At 35.0% G+C, this 20446-nt stretch overlaps 1 protein-coding gene across 1 annotated transcript in view; it reads right to left on the bottom strand.

The window, feature by feature from the left end:
• Positions 1-20446, bottom strand: part of LOC112687470 (frizzled-5-like) — a 92403-nt gene that overhangs the window by 60791 nt on the left and 11166 nt on the right. Inside the window, exon 2 of the mRNA XM_025560190.1 lies at positions 5023-5072. The gene's annotated coding sequence lies outside the window, so the exon portion shown is untranslated. The remainder of the gene's footprint in view (positions 1-5022; positions 5073-20446) is intronic.

Below are 20446 nucleotides of genomic sequence, written 5' to 3'. Positions count from 1 at the left end.
GTGTTTTTTTTTTCAATTTGCATAATTGTTGGCATCCACCGTACGCACTAAGTGTTATGGACGCTGTTAATAACTTATAACACTCGCAGATTGTACAATGCGGAAAATCGTTTTACGCACCAACGGGGTGCAAACAACAATAACATTATGTGTACGCGTCATGAAATATCTTGTATTTTGTACAGATTTATTTTTATAATATTTTACGACATGATTTTCTTGAACACCGCAAACAAGATTCTTGGGTTGTCCTGTAACTACCGTCGAACCTCTATTGAACGAACGTGATGGTTATTTGAAAAATAAACTCGTTAAAAGTAAATACTCATTTTTTCATTTAAAAACTTGTTTATGCTAAACGAAATGTATGCAAATAATAATACATATTACATCTTATGATAATTTAAAATAATAATAATAATATTTTAAAGTATACAAATAATAAATAATAGTACATTAGAAAAATACACATATAATTATAGTAAATATATACATGTTTTTATTATTTTTTGTAGGAAGGCTGTTATATGAATGTTCACAATTATTTGAAGAATTAAAAATGTGGTATGGTACACTTACGATATGCTGAAATCCACGGCGAATAGTGTCGAAAGCAATTAGATGTTCATGAAACATTCTTTTTTCAAATACGTTTGAAAGCTCCGAAACGCAAATATTATTGTTTAACTATAAAATTATTACAAAAGATTAATTCGTTAGACGGGAATTGTTTTCCTTCAACTGAGTCGTGAATACCACGCAAAATCTGGACGTATAAAACAGATTCTCTAGCCAAGACGTTTTCTAAAAAATAAGTGATTTATAATATTATAAGAAATACAGATGAGGTATGCATTAATAATTATATTATTCAATTATTATTATAAATACATTTTAAGAGTTATTCACTTATGACTTTCGAACATTTTTTTTCTTCTAGGGGAGGATTGAGACTCATGAACTTCCCCACTCTAAATACGCTTCCACGACGATGTACGTTTCATGTAGTATTGCATACAAATAAAATATCTGATTATAACTGTTATAAGTGCTGAGTATATCGAGCTTTAGCTGTAATTTTGAAACGGTACACGAAATCTTTAACACGTAATCTTCAAATCCAAATGGCTATGTTTCGTACATCTTAGTATCAGTGTACCCTTGTTCACCACAGGACCATCCACCTAAATTAGTTATCGCGTCCGCAATACCTACGCACAAGGGTCGGCTGCGTCGTACGTCCGTAATGTTCCGAGGCTAAAACGATAAAAGCTCCCCGTGGACGCGTCAAGTGCCTGTCGTCGGAGCGCCCGGGTTCTCGAGCACATTTACGTGCGCATTACTATGCAATATTCACACACGTCCTACACGTGGATGCCAGCATCGGTGATCGAGCACACGTCTCGGAAACGGCGTAAAAATCGCGAATCCGTTGTTACCCATCGCGTCGAGTTAGAAGTTGTAGGAAAAAGGAAAATAAGCAAACAAAAAACAATAAGCATATTTCACACGTTGCAAGCGTTACCAACGAATAGACGAGCGCAGAATATTGAACAATACGCCGAACGAACACTGCGCTTCACAGTTATTAGCGATCAAAACTCAAGGATCGAATCGGATCAAAACCTACTTCGAGATATATTTTTAGACGATCGCTGGCACCAACACGAGACGACCGAAAGAAACAAAGACGATATTTCTTCACGTTAAAATTCACTGAGGTCGAACGATTCCATAGCTACTGTTGTAAACTTGTACATTTGTAACGGTGTAAAAGTCTAAAGTTTCGGGCATTGAAAATGTCCGACCACATTTTTAAGACTTCGACGCTGCCGCGATGTAGATATTAGTAATATATATCATGGTCATGGCTCAAATTTCGGTTTCGAATATTTACTGGTCTTAATTGTACGGAATACGAAAGAATATCTTATCGAATTCTATTCGCATTACGTTTTTGCGTATAGATTAAATATTTTACCGAACGTTTGGTCATCGCCGCGCACCCCACGGTACGTACAATAGCTGGGACGAGACCTAACAATAATTCACCTACGGCATGCGGTTACGTCCGATAGAAAACCTACACACACACGCGGTTATTATTAATTATAATATTTTGCGCGTAATCCATTCGTTACTGTTTCCTCTTTCATATTGCGGTTCGAGTTTGTCCATCGATGTGCGTCTCCTTTTGTCTCGTTAAGTTCGATACATAATTTTCTCTTGCATATTTTTCCACTGCTTATATTAATTATTAATTATATTAATTATATTAATTATTATTTGCATACGACATGTATCGGCTAAGATTATAATATATCGCAGTCAGGTAAAATAAAATAAATAACAAGGAAATAGAATATTCCCATTTTCCCGCATCTGCTATAATGTCATGAAGTTGATTAATATTTCCCTTAAATATTGTCCTGGGACATCTGAAAACTCTGCATGCTGGATGATTCAGTCTGATATACACTCATAAAATGGAGATAATATTAAATAAGGCCGCCTTTTTTTATCCATATTCTGTTTAAGGTAACCCATTGTTTACTTAGAAGGTCAAAACCAGGAAATTTCTTCTCTTGCTACCAGGGATAAATGTCGGACGTGTGTTTCATTTCATTTGGTTTCCATGCCGTCCATATTGATTTCTTTCTTAATTAATAGGGTGCCTTGATTTTTGTTTCATTGGTGGATGCACGTTTATATCTATATATTTATATATATATATATATATGGGTAGGTTTGAATTGCGGTTGATTTTGTCTAATTTACGTTTAGGGGATTTCTATCACCGTAAGTCCAGGGGTGCCACTGATAGTTAATCATTTCTTTGATGAGTTATTTTGAGCAGCCGTAGAATATTATCTCGATTGTTGGAGTTTCTGTGTTGCTTATGTTGAGTGAGACAAGATTCATCTGCTATTTCGTTGTTTTTTATCCCGGAATGACCCGGTATCCATTTTATGGTTTTTTATTTGTCTTGTTCAGCATCTTTGTTTAGGTCGTTTTAAATTTTTATTGCAGTGCCTCCGGGATCAACTTGGTTTAGGATTCTTTTGATTGTGTTCAAACTTTAACGAGTCGCTAAGAATAATGTACTTTGAGTGTTTTTCTAATATTACGTTATCGGTAGCCATCGCTTCAGTTGTGTGTATAGAAAAGTTGTACGGTAGTTTGTGAAATATTTTTTTATTTGGGAATATTAAAAATATTATGTATATTCCAACTCCTTCTTGAATTTTTGATCCATCGGTGTTTACTTCATAGTGGTATTTGTAGTTATTGCGTATGCATTTTACGTAGTTTTTAACTATGTTGAAAGGAGTTTATTGTTTGGAAGGAACACTGGATTTGGCTTTCAATTTTTTAGTTTTATATACTTTATTTAGCTTTAATTTTTTAATTATGCAGACAATACTATTAAGAATTTTTAATTATTAAAATATGAAGATATTATTAATAATTATTAATACAATATTTCACCGGACTACAGCAGTGCCTAAATGGATCCAAATTTGGTTGCCAAGAACAAATTTCTCCATTCCTCCCTCATTTTAAATACGGCCCTGATTCCTTTCTTGCAGCTTTTAGTCATATCAATAAGATTGCAAGAGGAAACATTTCAAATGATACGTGAAAACTACTTTTTACGGCACGAAAATTTATCGGAATCGATATAAAAATAAAATAAAATATTCATTTAACATATTTCAAAACCAAAATCCGATTTAATATTGCGTTTTCGTCCATGTAATGTACTAATAACGTTAGTGGCGCAACCAGGATTTATTTCGGGAACTTTACATTTGAAATAAATGTAAATTTGGAAGGTATTTGGTAAAGAAAATGAGGTAGGATTGAGTTAAAAACATATTCAAGGGAGGGGAAATATTACCTCCTCATTTAGTTGCACTTCTGAATATTGGGTACACTTTCTTCCTTGTCTGCAAATCATACTCGTTTATGCTCGTGCGATCGTTATGGCGGAGAAAACTATGATCAGTTAGGAAAGGGGGATTGTTCATATATATATATATTTTCCCGTCCGTCCGTGAGTGACCGACAACGCGTGATTTGAATAATTTCATTTTCACGATGATGCCGTATTATGATACATTAAATTGAATGTATATATATATATATATATGATGTATCGTTACAATTAAAATTATGTTTCACTATTCTCGTCATTGATGAAAAAAACGAATTCGCTTTTATAACGTTTAAAATATACGTTTACATCTAACGGATTAAGTGATGGATCAAGTATTCCTGCGCGCAGGAGCAAATAATAACGTACCGAGTAGTATGATATTATCTTCTCTATGATATTATTTTCGCCGTTGAAACCTATGAACGTAGCGCATTCGTTTCGACCGGTAGTTTTTTTTTTTTATACTATTATTATCATTGAAAAAACGCGTCGACTGTTCACCGTGGTCTTTACGGTTGCATTTTTTTTTTTTATTAATCCTTTCGCTATACAAAAGCACACAAAATAATATAATTTTCCGGACTGCACAACGGACCTAACCGATAACACTATATAATAAATGAAAAATAATAATATAGAGTATGATTATAATTCGTGCGCACCTAAGAGCAGTAGGAAAATAAGCGAAACGTGTCACTGACTTGTTCTACCGTAAAGTACATATATTATCGTCACAATAATACATGTTCACATTGTTACGATTCTTTTAGTATATTACAATAATATTTTAGTCGTATTAGTTCGTCTGCTATACGTATACAGTGAACATACACTTACTCTAATTAAAAACGTGACTTATGGCAATGTTATGTTTAAAACGTTTCAAACGAATCATATTGTCGTTTTTATATTTGTCGATATTTGAGGTGTATTTACTATTTATTTTATTTTATTTTTTGTTACGAACGAATAATAATAATATAAAGTGCACCTTTAAGGTTTAAAGAAATAATAACCTCAATCATAATATACATATAAAATATACAGTATTGTTATTTGTGACGGTGTAAATATTTTCTTACCTTTTGAAAGCGCGAAAAGCGATTGTTTGGAATGGAATGCGTTTTCGTCTCTGAAAATATAACAATAATAATAATAATAATAATAATAATAATATAACAATAAATTGGCATTGTAACACTGCAGCAGTGTGTACGCTTGAGAGACGTGTGCAATAATAATAACTCGGACATGTGCATAAAAGAAACGTGTATACCCATGGGATATTATAATGCAGGTAAACCATTCGTATGGTATACGAATCAATACTGTTCGCAGTGCACGTGTGTGCAGACGCGCATATAAAACGATTTTGGATTATTATCATCGTAATAGTTAAAATAAAAAAATAAAAATTACCGAGAACAAATCGAACCAACCACGGTTTGATCCGATCCATTGACGATGTCGATATTATACGTACGTTGTTTGGTAAATGTTACGTTATCGAAAAAATCATCGCGTACCGTTCGGGGGATCATATCGTAATAAATTTGTGATCGAAAACAAATAAAACGCGCGATCTTGGTGGTCGCGCGGAGGAGCTGATTCATTAGGATTCATGTTTGTTTCCATGCAGGTACAGCGTTATTTTATTGATATATTTTTCGACGCGTTTTCGATACCGTCGTCGTGTGCGCCGGTCAACGCGTGGGAATATTTAATGGTACACACCTATAACACAGGCGACAGTACACACACACATACATATAACTGCATATATCACGTGTGTTCTTCGCGCGACGATCGAATCATTTGCATATCGTATAAGGTCGTCGGTTTATCATCGTTTTTTCTTTTTTTTTCTTTTCCCCTCTTGTTTTTATTCCGTCTCCTATTTTTCCGTCTCCGGCGTGTTGTTTTTATCTTTCCGCTGTTTTTTCGTCTCCGAACACGTGCGTGTGCGTGCGAGTGAGTTCTTCTCTATATACATATATACGTACACTTATGTACAGGCACACTCGTAGTGTGTGACTTAACGACCGTGACACGAAAAATATTACCGTACTTACGACGTATACGAGCGTATAATATTATACGCACACGAGTGAGTGAGTGTGTGTGTGTGTGTGTGTGTTTATATACACGTGTGTGTGTGTGTTTATATACACGTGTGTGTGTGTTTGCGTTGGGATCTACTTCGGTGGCAGGATAAGTTTTTCATTTTCGAAACGGGAGGTCTGCTGCAGGCGCGCGCAAACGCACAAGAGCGCGCACACGTACACGCGCGCAAGGGATTATACGGTATTAAACGCAATCGTAACAATAATTTACCGGATCGATTGTTCCTTTTCCGCGTACGCGTACAATGCGCGCGTCAATAACAAACACACACAGCCGTAGTACGTGTATGCACGCGTTTGTACGTTCCCCGTCGCGCGCGGATCGTTTTTCACGCGATCCGCAGAGGTGTGGTAACGATTCTGGTAACTGTTCGGCGGTAACAACGCGCGCGCACCGCTGGACGCAGGGCCGGCAGAAGGCATGTACTCGCACGGGGCGGCGATATTACAGGGATAGGAATATGGCTGAGGTCGTTTTGTCAATATTTATAATTTTTAAGATTTTAAATTAATAAATATGTCACCGCATTATGAAAACGATACAAGTGTTTCAATAGTAGTTAGAACCGCTATCAAAACGTATATGAATATCAAACAAAATTTTATCTTAATTTTATCTGCATAAATACCAAAAATATCAAAATATCATAGACATAGACACACATGGATAATGAATATGTCTTCACAGTACTGTTCGACGTCGTGCGTGTAACATAACATTAATAAAATAATTATCATGTCTAAGAAATGCAAGTATGAAGAAGAACATAGAGATTTCAAATTAAAATGGGAAGAAGAGTTCTTTTTCATAGAACGAAACAGTAAACCATTTTGTCTCATCTGTCAATCCCAACTATCACAATTTTTTAAGGTTAGTAACTTAAAACGACATTATGAAACGAATCACAGTTGGTTTAGTAACAAATTTCCTACCGGTTATGATTTGAAAAAAAAATAAATTATATCAAGAATACTTTATTTTTACTAATTTTTTTCTATACACTGTAATCATAGACGTGTCTGAAAATGTCGTGCAGGTTAGGTATGGCCAATAACATTTTTCATTAGGAAAATTTAAATTTTCATTTAGGATAAAGAGTGACTTATACACAATACACTACCTCGAGAACGTACGTAGTAATTGTAGCTACTACAGTAACTATAGCTAGTAAATAATATAGTCACTCTCTTCAAAAAAATAAAAGGTATATTTTATATATTTATTTAAATTAAATTATGTTTTATAATTTTTTAAGTAGGGTCTTGCCGATTTCACGTATTCGGTGACAACGTTGCTGATTTCATGAAATCGGCAATTTCATAAATTCGGCTTATCATATATAACGTAAAATACAACTAGAACTACACGGGTACTTATAGTAATGGATATTAGATAATGAATAATCTAATATCCATAACTATATGTAAAAATATTTATTATTTAGTTCTGTTTTATTTAATCATTCTTTTTACTTTTTAGTAATTATTTTCAATGATTTAAGCATAAATATAAAACAAAGCTGGATTTTGTAGGTCTGGCCATTGCCAGAGTGGCCATAATAAACTATTATACTTTTTCAAGTACATAAATTCATATTAAAAAAAATTTTTTGTAAAAATGTTACGATGAGATATGAGCCGCAAAAGTCTATGACGTAAGCCGCGTTTTGGCCACCCCTTAAATATACCATGGAAATAAAACAAATACGCTCTAAGTAATTTTTATTTCTATTTTTTTTTAAATATAATAATGAACGTATAATTGAGATAATATACTTATTCACACAATACAAATAGTTTTTGCACCGAACATACATAAGCAAAACAAATCATAATTCATACTCGTGTGTGTTGTAATTTTTTTTTAATTATTTCCCATTGGTCATTTAAACTATTTCTAAGTCATCTCACAATGATTAAGATAATTACGGCTTGTTAAGTTAAACGAAACCTGAATATTTACAGAGCTGTTGTGAAATCCTTAAATTATTTACGTACGAACAAAAAATGGCTATGTTAAGGCGGCATTTTTAAAAAATTGGTACAGGGCGGCTACATTTCTATTACCGAACGACCGATGAACAAGCGTACAAAAACCCTGCGGTAGCGAGAGGACCATCGGTGGCGCGTGCGGCTCGATTTTTTCCAGGTAAACGCCCACTACGACTGCGGTTTCGACGCGTGGAAAAAACGCGTGACCACCGCGCGTCGAAAACCCTGCACGAAAACGTACGCACGTTGTACGCGCCTAGTCGACGGAAAACGCGAAACCGCGGCGGCGACACACGACGACCCGCGTCAAAATCGCCCTAGCCCGACACGCAACGTTGCGCGTGCGCGTTTTACGTCCATTGCTTTCGACGCGCGGCGCTCACGCGTTTTTTTTCACGCGTCGAAACCGTTGCGTCACAGCGCCACACACAAGACCGTATCTAGAAATTTTTTTCGGGAGGGATTCAAAACATGTATATTGTAATTTCATTGAATTTTAAAGATTTTAACTTTTGATATTCGATTAAAAACAAGACAGAAAAAGATTTAATCTTTATTTATTAAAATTAATATCATATTTCCATATGATATTATGATATAAAACTAAAAGCCGTCAACGATTAATGAGAGCTTAAGTAATTTTTGACTGAAAATATTTATGTTGATGTTAAAAATAAATAATTATTTTAAACATTCGTAAAATATTGAAGAAATTTGGAGGGGAGAGGTTCTGACACCCTGGACCTCCCCCCCCCCCCCCAGATACGGCTTTGGCCGCACACCTCACGTAGAGCAGACCTGGATAAGTTGACGAGCTGCGATGGCGAGCCGATCTTGTCCAATCGCAGATTAGTGTAACGGCTTATCGATATGGTACAAGAAACCTAAAGAACCATGTTTGACACAACTATTAATAACAAATAATCCCGATGAAGCCAAGTGTTTGGTTTTCCGTTATCACGGTGTACACTTAAATTTTCGGTACTTTCAAACGACGTTTTTATAGTAAGTGAAATAAATCATAAACATTTATGTTAAACAAACGGAAAATAGAGTAAGCATTATTTTTATGTGTACTTAACGTTATTGCGTAAGTTAAATGGACGAAAACGTTATGGCGAGTGAAATATTATCCGTCGGGCCAAGTTGACGCGGATTATCGTCATTAAAATACGAGTAGTTACCTCGTTTCGTCGTTTTCATACCTCGTCGTGGAAACGCGAACACATTAATGTGTTTATTTCTTATGTATTCGGGGAACGGGGGCAGGCCCTTTGTGTTAATTTTATAAAACACACAACGCAGTAATTAATTTAATAAATAGTGTTAAAATAATGCAAATAAAATGTAAAAAAACAAACATAGTTAAAATATGAAAATTTTTAGGGGTAATAAGTCAGTGCAATGAGGGTAATGAGGCCTCATTGGTCAGTTGCATTGAACGCTGGACGGACTCGTTACATAAATAATTTGTTGCGCACACAGGGACGTGGGACAATAGAGAACTGTATTGAACTAGTCAAGTCAACGCACCAGAAGGTCAAGTAACAGAGCAATTTTTCCCTTTCCTCGCTTTCTTCACACCGCTCCTCCCGCCCAGCGCGCAGTCGATTTCATGAACAAATTATAGCCTACGTAAACATTTTATTACGATACACACGGGTTTACATTTCACGGTTCGACGAGACGTTTGTTCAGCGTTTTAATCTTTGAGAACTGCGGGTGTTTATTATTTTTATTATTTTCAATCCGCGTATAAAAATTTAAAAAAAATGTAATTATGATATTTTTTTATAATATTATAATGTGCGCCCTGCTGCAACGCACTTGTAAACCATTAACTGTACTATGTATACTGTTAATAATTATATATGTATTTATATATATGCATACACAGTGTCAGCCTGGTTGTTAAAGGGCCCCTTTGCACTTCTTCGCAAGAGTCCCCAATGATATAATAAAAATTATAAATAGTGCACAATATTAAACATTTTTAACGGTGCCTTATTTAAAATACATAAGCAATTCAGACAACTACACAGTCAGTGCAATTATCTGTAACACATAAATAATACCTTATAATATACAGCTTAATATTTTTTTAATGATGTACTAATTGTACAATTGGTTTTTTTAATAACAGACATTTTTAAAGTTCAATAAAGGGCACCAGTAATCGAAACTGTAAAAAATACAAATTACAATGATTATTATTAAGATTACAAGATTCTGAAAGGACACCGTGACTGTCCCGGTCAAACGGGTCAAACATATGTTATGCTTAAAAATAAAAAACCGAAGTAAAGAGCGGTTGTCCACTACTAAATAAGTTTAAAATTTCTAACCTCCCCTCTCCCTATATAAGAAGTTTCTGGACACGCACTTGACACCGTGATACACACACAATATGCACTGCAGTTATTATTGTTATGTGTTACAGTTTTCGATGTGAACATTTTGAACGAATACATATTACGATGTACTGCGTGCGAAAGGGACGGGTTGTGAAAAATACACGCGCGAGGTATGTCCGTATAACTGTTCGCACTACGATCGAATTCCTTTTCGGTTTCCGGTGATCTTTTCGTCTGTTTTCCAAGCGAGATCGGAACCGTGATTTTTAACGTGATACGCAGACGACGTGGTTAAACGAAACTCGAATACGAGTTTTCTCCGCCGTCGAAGTTGTGACCGATTGCAGCTGAAACGAAAAATATCTTTTTTTTTTTCGTTTTCTAACCGTTCGACAAGAAAAGCTAGATAAGATAGTAATTTTCCTGAAGAAAAAAAACATCGGGACACGATCGATCTATGATTTCTTAAATACGTACTCGTATGCTAATGTAGCAACGAATACGGCGCACTACACGTGCACATATTCAGCAGTCGAACAGATTTCGGATTTTGATTTTTGCGATCGCCCTAAAAATGTCGGAACCGTTTGATAGATGGGTAAAACCTCACGTTTGTCGACGAGGTACTATATCGCACAAGCGAGTGAGAGCAAATACTCGCGGGTAAACGCAGGTAAGACGTACACCGTTAAACGCGTGACCTATTTCAGGAGAAATGTTCGTTTTACGTTTTCCACGTTTGCGTTCCGTCTCGGCTTTTTTTTTCCTCTTTCATTTTTTTTCACTCGCATCAAGGATCGTCATGTCTGCCGTACGTGATGATTGCTGCCCGCGTATCAGTATCGTAGTGGCTCGCATGGACTTTCGTCTCGAGACAATGATCGCAACGATCCCGAAACTTATGCGCATAATCGCACACTGCCAACAATATTTTAGCAGTTTTTCAAAAGCATACACGAACGACGATCGTTGTTAAACATCAACCGTACGTCGTCCATAACGCGGGCCGATATTACGTACTCGCGTAGCCCGATTAGATGGAGTAGGTGCCACACTTCTATCCGGCGGGAGCACTCGTGCGACAGTTTTGCTGACGAGCGGCGATGATGTCGACGAACGAATAAAAGAACCAGTTTTTGGAGTGAAAATATGTTTTTCGACCAGGCATCAGTGTCTGCACGGAACGTTGATCTGATTTTTACGTGCGACCCCGTGTTCGGTTAATTAACCACGGGTGGAAGTACAGCACCAAAGAACGTATACATTTTTCTTTGTTTTGAAACAAATTAACGACTGCCGTAGTCTGTGCGAAGTCCTACTCGTTAAAGTAGATCGGTTATAATTGGGAACGGGAATTCAATGCCTTACAAGACCCTTATAACGCTCTTAAAAGAATCCTATTGTTGTTTGAAAATGCTAAATAATGCACTGAAAATAGCATTACAACGTACACGGAGAAAATTACATTTAAATCAAAAGTACTCAAACATTGTAAAAACATGCGAAAAACATATTCGTTTTCTCTCTCGAAAGTGTATTGTTAAACGAATTTGCAATGAAACGAGCGTCGTACGGAAAGATTCGGATAACAGTGCAAAGTGCAACGGAATCCCAGCTCTAGACATAATAATATTCGGAAAAGCTCATCGAAGCTCTTGGTCGGCCAAACTATAGACGTCCTTGGAAGTTTTTACGGTTATACTAGTTAGCCACGAAATGTTCACTGCCCCCAAATTTAAATATAAAATAGCTACTTTTAAAACTGTACGAATATTGTTTAGTTATTTTATTATTTAATTTACAGTACATAATATGTTAGTATGAAGCACTTTATATTTTAAAAGTTAAGACACTGTACGAGAATAAGAATTAGAAAGAATCCTTTTGTGTTATGAAATGTTGGTTATATTGACTAGTTCAGGCATAGAGCAAGGGATATGGGGGGTGAAGCTCCCAACGGATCTCCGATCAACGTATAGTGAAACCCTAACCCAGTGGTACCCAAACTGCGCACCGTGAGCACTTTCTAAGGGCACCGCGGTCTACGGTTCATAACAAATAGTTTAAAATGTATAGAATTTTTTTTCCTTATTGTTTTCGTAAAAACTTAATAGCAAATAATGTAATATTTTCTATTGTTCTATTGGACATTCCCATTTTAACCTTATAATATTTTTACGTAATAATTATAATCGTAATAACAATAATTGTTGATAATAATTATTTTTTAAGTTTAAAAATGCATTCATTTATAATTACGTTAAATTTTAATGAGATTAATAAAATTGGTTATTAATGAGTATTTATTTTTTTTTTTTTTTTTGTTCTGTCTTACGTGTTATTCATAACAGGGCACCGTGGCTAAATTTGGATCTAAAAAAAAGGCGCTCCGGAAGTTTGGGAACCGCTGCCCTAACCGGACTGAAAAATCCTGCGCGTACACCACTGCACACACCCACTTGCACACACCTCACGCATAGCGTGTAGCGCACATCACCTGGCGTGCGCAACACGTGCCCGTATTTATGCGTGTGTAATTGCTTTTAAACGGCACAACCGTTGAGGGTGAGGGGATGAAAAACGCAGAGTGCAATAACAATAACACTATGATAAACGACGATTCGCTACGGCGAGCACCGATTTACTTTAACCGGTCGTGTTGGACGATGGTAGCGCGTTCGAATTGTTACGTTACAGCCCACCGGCGGGAGCTCTGCACGCGGATCGCGATGTTTCCGCAGGTGCCGTTACGGAACGTATCGTTGTTGCGTTCGACCGCGATTGCATAAACAATCGTGAGGGACGTGTGGTTTTTTTCGAGATCCGTTCCGATCGTAGACGATCCCTTCGAAACGGTTGTCAAACGCACCGCCGAACAACAATAGTCGACACGGAAATCGAATCAGATCCGTATGCGAAAGCGCGTGCACGGAAATAAATCGATCTTGAAACCGTTATTCGTAAAAGAAACCGCATCACGATTATTATTGTTGTGTTTTAAATATTAATTCATGTACGGTAAATGAGCTGAATCACCCGGAGTTTCTCGGAAAAGTAATTGTGATTGTTCAACTCCCTTAGGGTGCGACTCGCTACGGAAACAATGTCTTTTTAAGTGTTAATCGCCCGAAATAACGTTTAAAACAGAGCGTTATCCAACACACAACACTTTTGAGAAATAAAAATAAATATCTACATTTATATTCGATTTCTTTTCTCGAGTCCTTGTAGGTCTGCCGTGTTTATTGAAACGCTACAACACTACATTTCGATTGATAATAACTCAATAATTATAATAACTAATATTTAAACTAATAATTATAAGTTAGTTAATTAACTACAAATAAAAATAAACTCGTATGGAATTTCATGTACGGTGACTAATAAAAAAGATTAGGTAGTAATAATCAAAAATCTACGTTATGAAATTCGTCTCTTCGAAGACTTAATTCGATATCCACGTCACGACCGGAGCTTTATCCTTCGATAACGCGTATCTATATATATATATATATATATATATATATATATATATATATATATATATATAAATAAATATTGTGCACCCCCGAGCGGTGATTGAACTGTCATAATTTGAAATATCGTTGGGATTCGATTCCCATGACGCACTCCCCGCGTCGAAAATACTCTAGTCGTCCCAACGTATTGTTATTAATGTCGTTCAAAACGGTTTTTATTAAGTATATAATTATATCATATTACATTATTCCGACGATATTTCCCTTCGGTCCGGTCGACGACAAATCCATCGTTATTTTTATTATTATTTTTTTTAATATAAATACATAATAGTATAACATTGATCTGTTTTTCGACCAACCTGGTGCACCTGGTATATATTTATCTAATACGTTTACTACTTAATTTTTAACGTACTATGTTAATGTTGACCAAATAATTGTAATTAAAGCGAGGAAGTATAACGATGATAGCGAGTTGGATGAAATAAAAATTATTCGACATCGGTTTATTTCATTTATTAAATATATTATTATTTCTTCTTTTTAGTATCGATTTAATTTATTTTTCGTGACTATATTATTTATTTTTTTTATCCATATTGACTACATTTTGTGATCACTCTTTACCCCGAAAAACAAGTTTTTTTTTATATACTATTTATATATTTGACGAATAAAAAAAAGTAAATAATGAAAGTAATTACTCATAGAATAGTACGAAATAAACACAATATGGTATACATGTCTTGTCCAAAAAATTATACTCAAATGGTCGTACTTTAATATTTTATTCGCAATTCTAGGATTAAATTGCTCAACATGATTAAGCGAATCATTGCATATATACTAATGACGTAGTTAAGGGGGAATGAAAAGGCTGCAGCACCCACAAAATGTTAAGAAAATTATATTAATTAATTATCGCTAAAAAAGTAAAAATATTTGAAAATTTTAGCACTTTTAACACTTTGCAGCTATCTATCTGTGGTAGCAGGTATTTAATGCATATAATATTGTGGATCGGTCGCAAATCGTAAATCGCGAATTCAACTTCAAAGTCAAAACTTGTCGGACTCGCATTATTATTTATTCATAGAGACATTGACATTTCAGATGATCGAATATTTGATACGTTTATTAACGGTGGAAAGGTTCAAAGGTTAAAATTGTTACTTAAATTTTTTGTCATTTAATAATAAAATTAATTAAAAATGTTAAACAGTATTTAAATAGTAACTGTTAATTATTTTTATTAATTATATTATATTCATGTTTATTAAGTAGGGATTTTAGTTTAATTGTATAAAATGTTTCTATTATATTATGTACTAATAAAAAAAAAAAAAAAAATTATTGCTATTTTTATTATTATTTTTTTTTAATAAGTAATATTTGTAAAATAATTTATTTAACTATAATTTATTTAATTTATAATATCCAAAGTATTTAAAGTACACAAATACATATTCAGGGTTATAGGAAACAAAATCTAAAATCTAATTTTTTCTTTGGCATCTATATCTTCTTCTATATATATAAAACAGTAAGCTGATTGACTGCTATCAATGCACAGCTCAAACCATTGGACGGATCTGGCTGAAATTTGGCATACAGATAGCTATTATGATGTAGACGTGCGCTAAGAAAGGATTTTTCGAAATTTTGAATTTACAACTTTGTGTGAACAAAGCTTCTGCCGCCAAAAGCTATAACTTATCGAATAGGTTATGATAATAATCATTATCTTAAAAACTAAATTAATATGTATAAAATATTATTTAAAAAATCTTAATTAATTTAAATTTCAATAGATTTAAAAAAATTTAATCTTGGCAGGTTACATACATTTATATACTTAAACCCGGCAACGACGGGTAATTCAGCTAGTCTAACATATTTGGCACCTTACGAAATAACTACTAAGAGAGGACTACATATTATATATAATTTCAAAGATATTGTAAATAATTCCAAAGATGTTGTATAAAATTCCAAAGATATTATTTATAATTCCATATATTGTATAAAATCCTTATATTGCATGTAATCCAAAGATATTGTATATTATTCCAAAGATATTATAAAATTCCGTAGATTGCCTATAATTCCATAGATATTATATAACAGCTATAGAGATAATATTAAAACGTTATACTATAACGTCCTCGCTTCAGTTGCCACGTTTTTGAAGGTTCACTTGGTCGGGGTAGTGTAGCTTAGGGTGCTGTAGTTAGCCACTACAGGGTAGTGGCTAATTTGTTTGCTAATTGTTCGATACACTTAGTTGTTGCGGGTCACGTATAAGGTACAGTGGAACGCATTGACGCTTTTAAGTGTCGCCAAAACGTCCGTCCGATCGTTTACACGATACAATCGACCGGTTTCGCGTCAAAAGAATCGTTCGCGTAGTACAGGGTGCACTACAACAGAACATACGAGCAAACGGTACAACACTAAGACCCAAGGAGGTCGCGTAGAAAAACGTTTGCCGATAGCCAATAACGCTATGGTGGATACCTGCGCCGCGCGTCCCTTGAAATCATTAGGGAAAACGCATTAGACACCACTCCCTCGCAGGACGCCGCTGTAAATTGTATAAATTCAGTTATCTCGGGCGCGACATACGCGATCTATTTTAACGCGCTCTCTAATTCGATAACTAACAGATGGGTACTTTTCACGATGATTCGAGGGGCATTAACCTCGACGCCGATGGATAACCTGTAAAAAAACTACCTTAATCAACGTACGAATTCCATGTAATCGCTTTTTGTTCGAGGTCTTGCGCTCGTCGTTTTTAACGCGCGTCGCCGTACACTTACGCGCAACGAAAGGACTTTTCGGTTTTCTAAACGAGTGCATTCATGGTGCCCCGACAGTTAAACGTGGAAAATCGAGACATCCTAGCAAGGAAAATCAATCGTATATAAATTTACCGGCAGATAATAATTAACTCAACTATACAGAACCAAGAGTTAAACAAGTGTTAAAATAAAAAATTCTGGTACGGACTAGGTGTATTCTTATACAGGATTTTTTTTATTTAGTCAACGCGTGTATCGATTACCTAAAACAGCGGTTCTCAACCTTCTTCTTCTTCTGTACCTCTAAATCAGTGGTGTCCGACCCACGGCCCGTGATATTAATTGTGGCCCATTATAATTATTTTAAAATGAAATAAAATGTTAAAAAAGTAAAATCATTATAAAATATGATTATATTTAAAATTTATTTCCGAGCATTTTCAGATAGAAATTATACGATACGATAATTATACGATAACCCGCGTAGGTACTTCAAAGAGCGTACTGATCAAATAAATGTGTGTTTACAGCGTATACTTCAATATGTAATATTTTCAGTAGCCAATAAAGGATTTGAAAATAAATTCAATATGCACTTATGTATATTGTACACCTACAATGAAATAACATCATTAAATTAATATTGATATTATTCGTAATTTTACATTTGATGGATCACTCTAAGATAATTGTTTGCCAAAGTGCCCAGCCGAGGAAAAAAGGTTAGACATCACTCATCTAAGCTTTATATTTTTCTAAATTGTACCCCTCAATATAACCTATACCCTTTTTTCACAAAACAACTCTAAAAATATTTAAATAAAAAAATAACAATAATATAATATAATGTAATAGGTAGGCTTAGGGACTTCTAGCATTTGCATACTTTTTTTAATTATTGTTTTATATAGTAGAGTGCGAAATAAATTCGTTTCTCGGTGCCATGATATCAGATCTAAAATTTGAATGTGCATATTTTTGCATATTTTGACAAATTTTTCAAATTTTATTACTATTATTATTATTATTAAAATTAAAAACTATTGATATATATATATATATATATATATACATATTTCAACCGATCAAAAAAAAAAAAAAAATGTACTAAGAGGACTTAATACTTCCAGTAATATGCTATCTGCAAACTACCTCTCATATTTCGTTATAATTGTTGTACAATTTTTATCAATAATACTATAAACCTGTATCGATTGTATAACTCGCTGAATATAGACCGGATGTCGATATAAAATTATAGATTATTTGTTTAGTGTTCAATCGATTATTATCGGTCGTTGTTTTTACGTTTCGCAACTACACAACATCGAATCATACGTAAAACGTTGTATGCGTATATTTTGTAACATTGTGTAATGCCGAAAGTACAACAGTCTACAAGTAGCTGACTACAAAATTTTGTTGCAGAGTTTAAAGATACATTTACATCCGATGAACACGTTTTATCTTGTGTACTATGTGGTCTTTTTTTTTTTTTTAATGCATATAACTGCATATTATAATGCATATTTTAATGATTTTAGAAAAATATTTGCATGCTTATTTGTGTATTTTTTAGAGCTATAAGTCCCTAAGCTTAGTAATAAGACACACAAAAAAAGAAATTAATTATTATTCTTTTATTCAATGAATAAAAAAAAAAGGTAACATAAAAAGATCAAACAAGTTTGATTTTTTCGTGCAAACTACGTCTGTTTTGACGTTATTTGATTAATCAATTTAGATTTACTTTGATTACCTATTCATTTTGTAATTATATGGTTTATTTGAACCATAAATCCTGATTATTTAATCAGTCACGTGCATGAGAACCGGTGTTTGTGGGACATTGAAAATAACATACTAAACTCTCTTTTGTCGTCTCTTCTGAAAAATAACTTGCTGACATGCTTTGATTTTCCATCATTTGATAACAATAACTTCATTAACGAACTTTCAAGAAAATGCAATTCATCAAGTTCGTCCATGTTTGTTGGTCGGCAGAGAAAACGCGTAACCTTGTATCCTTGTGCAGCAGCGGGCGTACGACCGATAGTCGATGAACGCGGTATCTGTAACGTTTCGTTATTCGGGGGTGGCGCGATACGGCACCCGGAGGCCAGTGATGGCATCGGTCAAAGTTTACGGCCCGATTCCCTACCGATTTTTATTATTGTTTTAAAACTTCCACGAGAACTCGCTCACACGTCACAGTCGTTGTTTGTGCAAGCCAATAAGATAGTCTCGATCGGAAATCGATCTCCGGGGACGAAGTCACGTGTACATTGAAACTTAACGAGTTTACGACCGCGGATGATTACTTCGGTGCGGCACCGACGCGCGTTTACACCGGGATCCGCGTAGGAAAACGTCTCGTAAGCGAACAACATACGCGTGTCGTACGCGGCGAAAACCATCGGCGTAGCGAAAAACGCTCGTCAGTTTTATCATACAAGGTGAAGCCGTCCAATTATTTTGACCGTCCCACGGTGATCGAACAACATCAACCTCGTGCAGTGTTTTGAAACCACGAAAACCAGATGTTTATTTTTCGATCGAACAATGTTCGTTCTCGATATTTATTTAACACGGCGTCCATACTTCAGTACTACCACCATTTGATACGATGTGTGATCAACCGTTACGATTTAATTAATTTTTTCATACCGATGGGCAGCACGTTTAAAAGTAATTTGGTTTCGTGCTGTTTTCTCTATAAAAATTTGTTGAAAACCGATCTACGAAGACGTACGGATTGAAAGCAAACCGACTCTAAACTGTTTAATCCCTGGTCCGTTCACCTCAGGTGTCGTTTAACAGCCGATGTATTCGACTTTTAAAGAGCACACGTTACCCGGTTTTCACCGTGTTTTAAAATGTATTTTAATCATCTTAATGACCCATATATTTAAACTAATAGAATTACCCACCCTCATCCGATAAATATATTTACTATTTTGGATTAGAGCGATTACCACAGTGATATGAATAATACTGGGTTGAAAATTACGCAGAAAAATCGTCGAATACCATAATGCTGTTCATTTATATTTATTCGTATCACATAAATTTACATGTACCTAGATCGGTAACCATTCAAATACCAACATATCTCAGAAAAGAAAATATTTTCATTAGACGATGAAAATACGGAAAATGTATACACATCCAGGCAAGAGCTCAAAACTACATCGATCATTGAAAACGCGTTTCGTCAAAAAATCCTTTACCTTTACGTACGTAACGTGCACGTTCTTTCGACATTTCAAACGAATCGGTACAATTATTTTGGCAGCACTCCGATCGGCCAGTGAACGAATGAGTGATACTTGAATTCTAGGTATACGCGCACTCGTAGATTAGTTTAAATATACTCTTACAGCCGTAGCTGCGGTACGTCCGAAACATTTTATTTCAAAAACCCCGAATTCTAATGGTTTTCCGAGAACGGATGTGGGGGCGGTGTTTCGCTTCTCCTGGGTCCGTTCCTGGCTGCAGGACGTTTCGCGTATCGACCGAAATACGGTCTGCTGTACTCAGCGTGCCCGCGAGCGCGTAGCGCATGGAATTTTTATTTTCGTGAGCCAAGAAAATAATATGAGTTATAAAAATACTGCACCGGAACTCGTATGACGTGCGTTCAAACCTATCAGTGTCCCACCCACACCTCACGTATACAGTCGACAGACAACTGCAAAATCAATATAATAATAAAAAAAATCAATTTTTGCATTAATAAATAAATAATAAA

Source organism: Sipha flava, unplaced genomic scaffold (genome assembly GCF_003268045.1).
Source record: "Sipha flava isolate LNK unplaced genomic scaffold, YSA_version1 34_pilon_pilon, whole genome shotgun sequence".
Classification (NCBI taxonomy): domain Eukaryota; kingdom Metazoa; phylum Arthropoda; class Insecta; order Hemiptera; family Aphididae; genus Sipha; species Sipha flava.
Note: the sequence above shows the minus strand (reverse complement) of the source record. Positions and strands in the feature narration are given on the sequence as shown.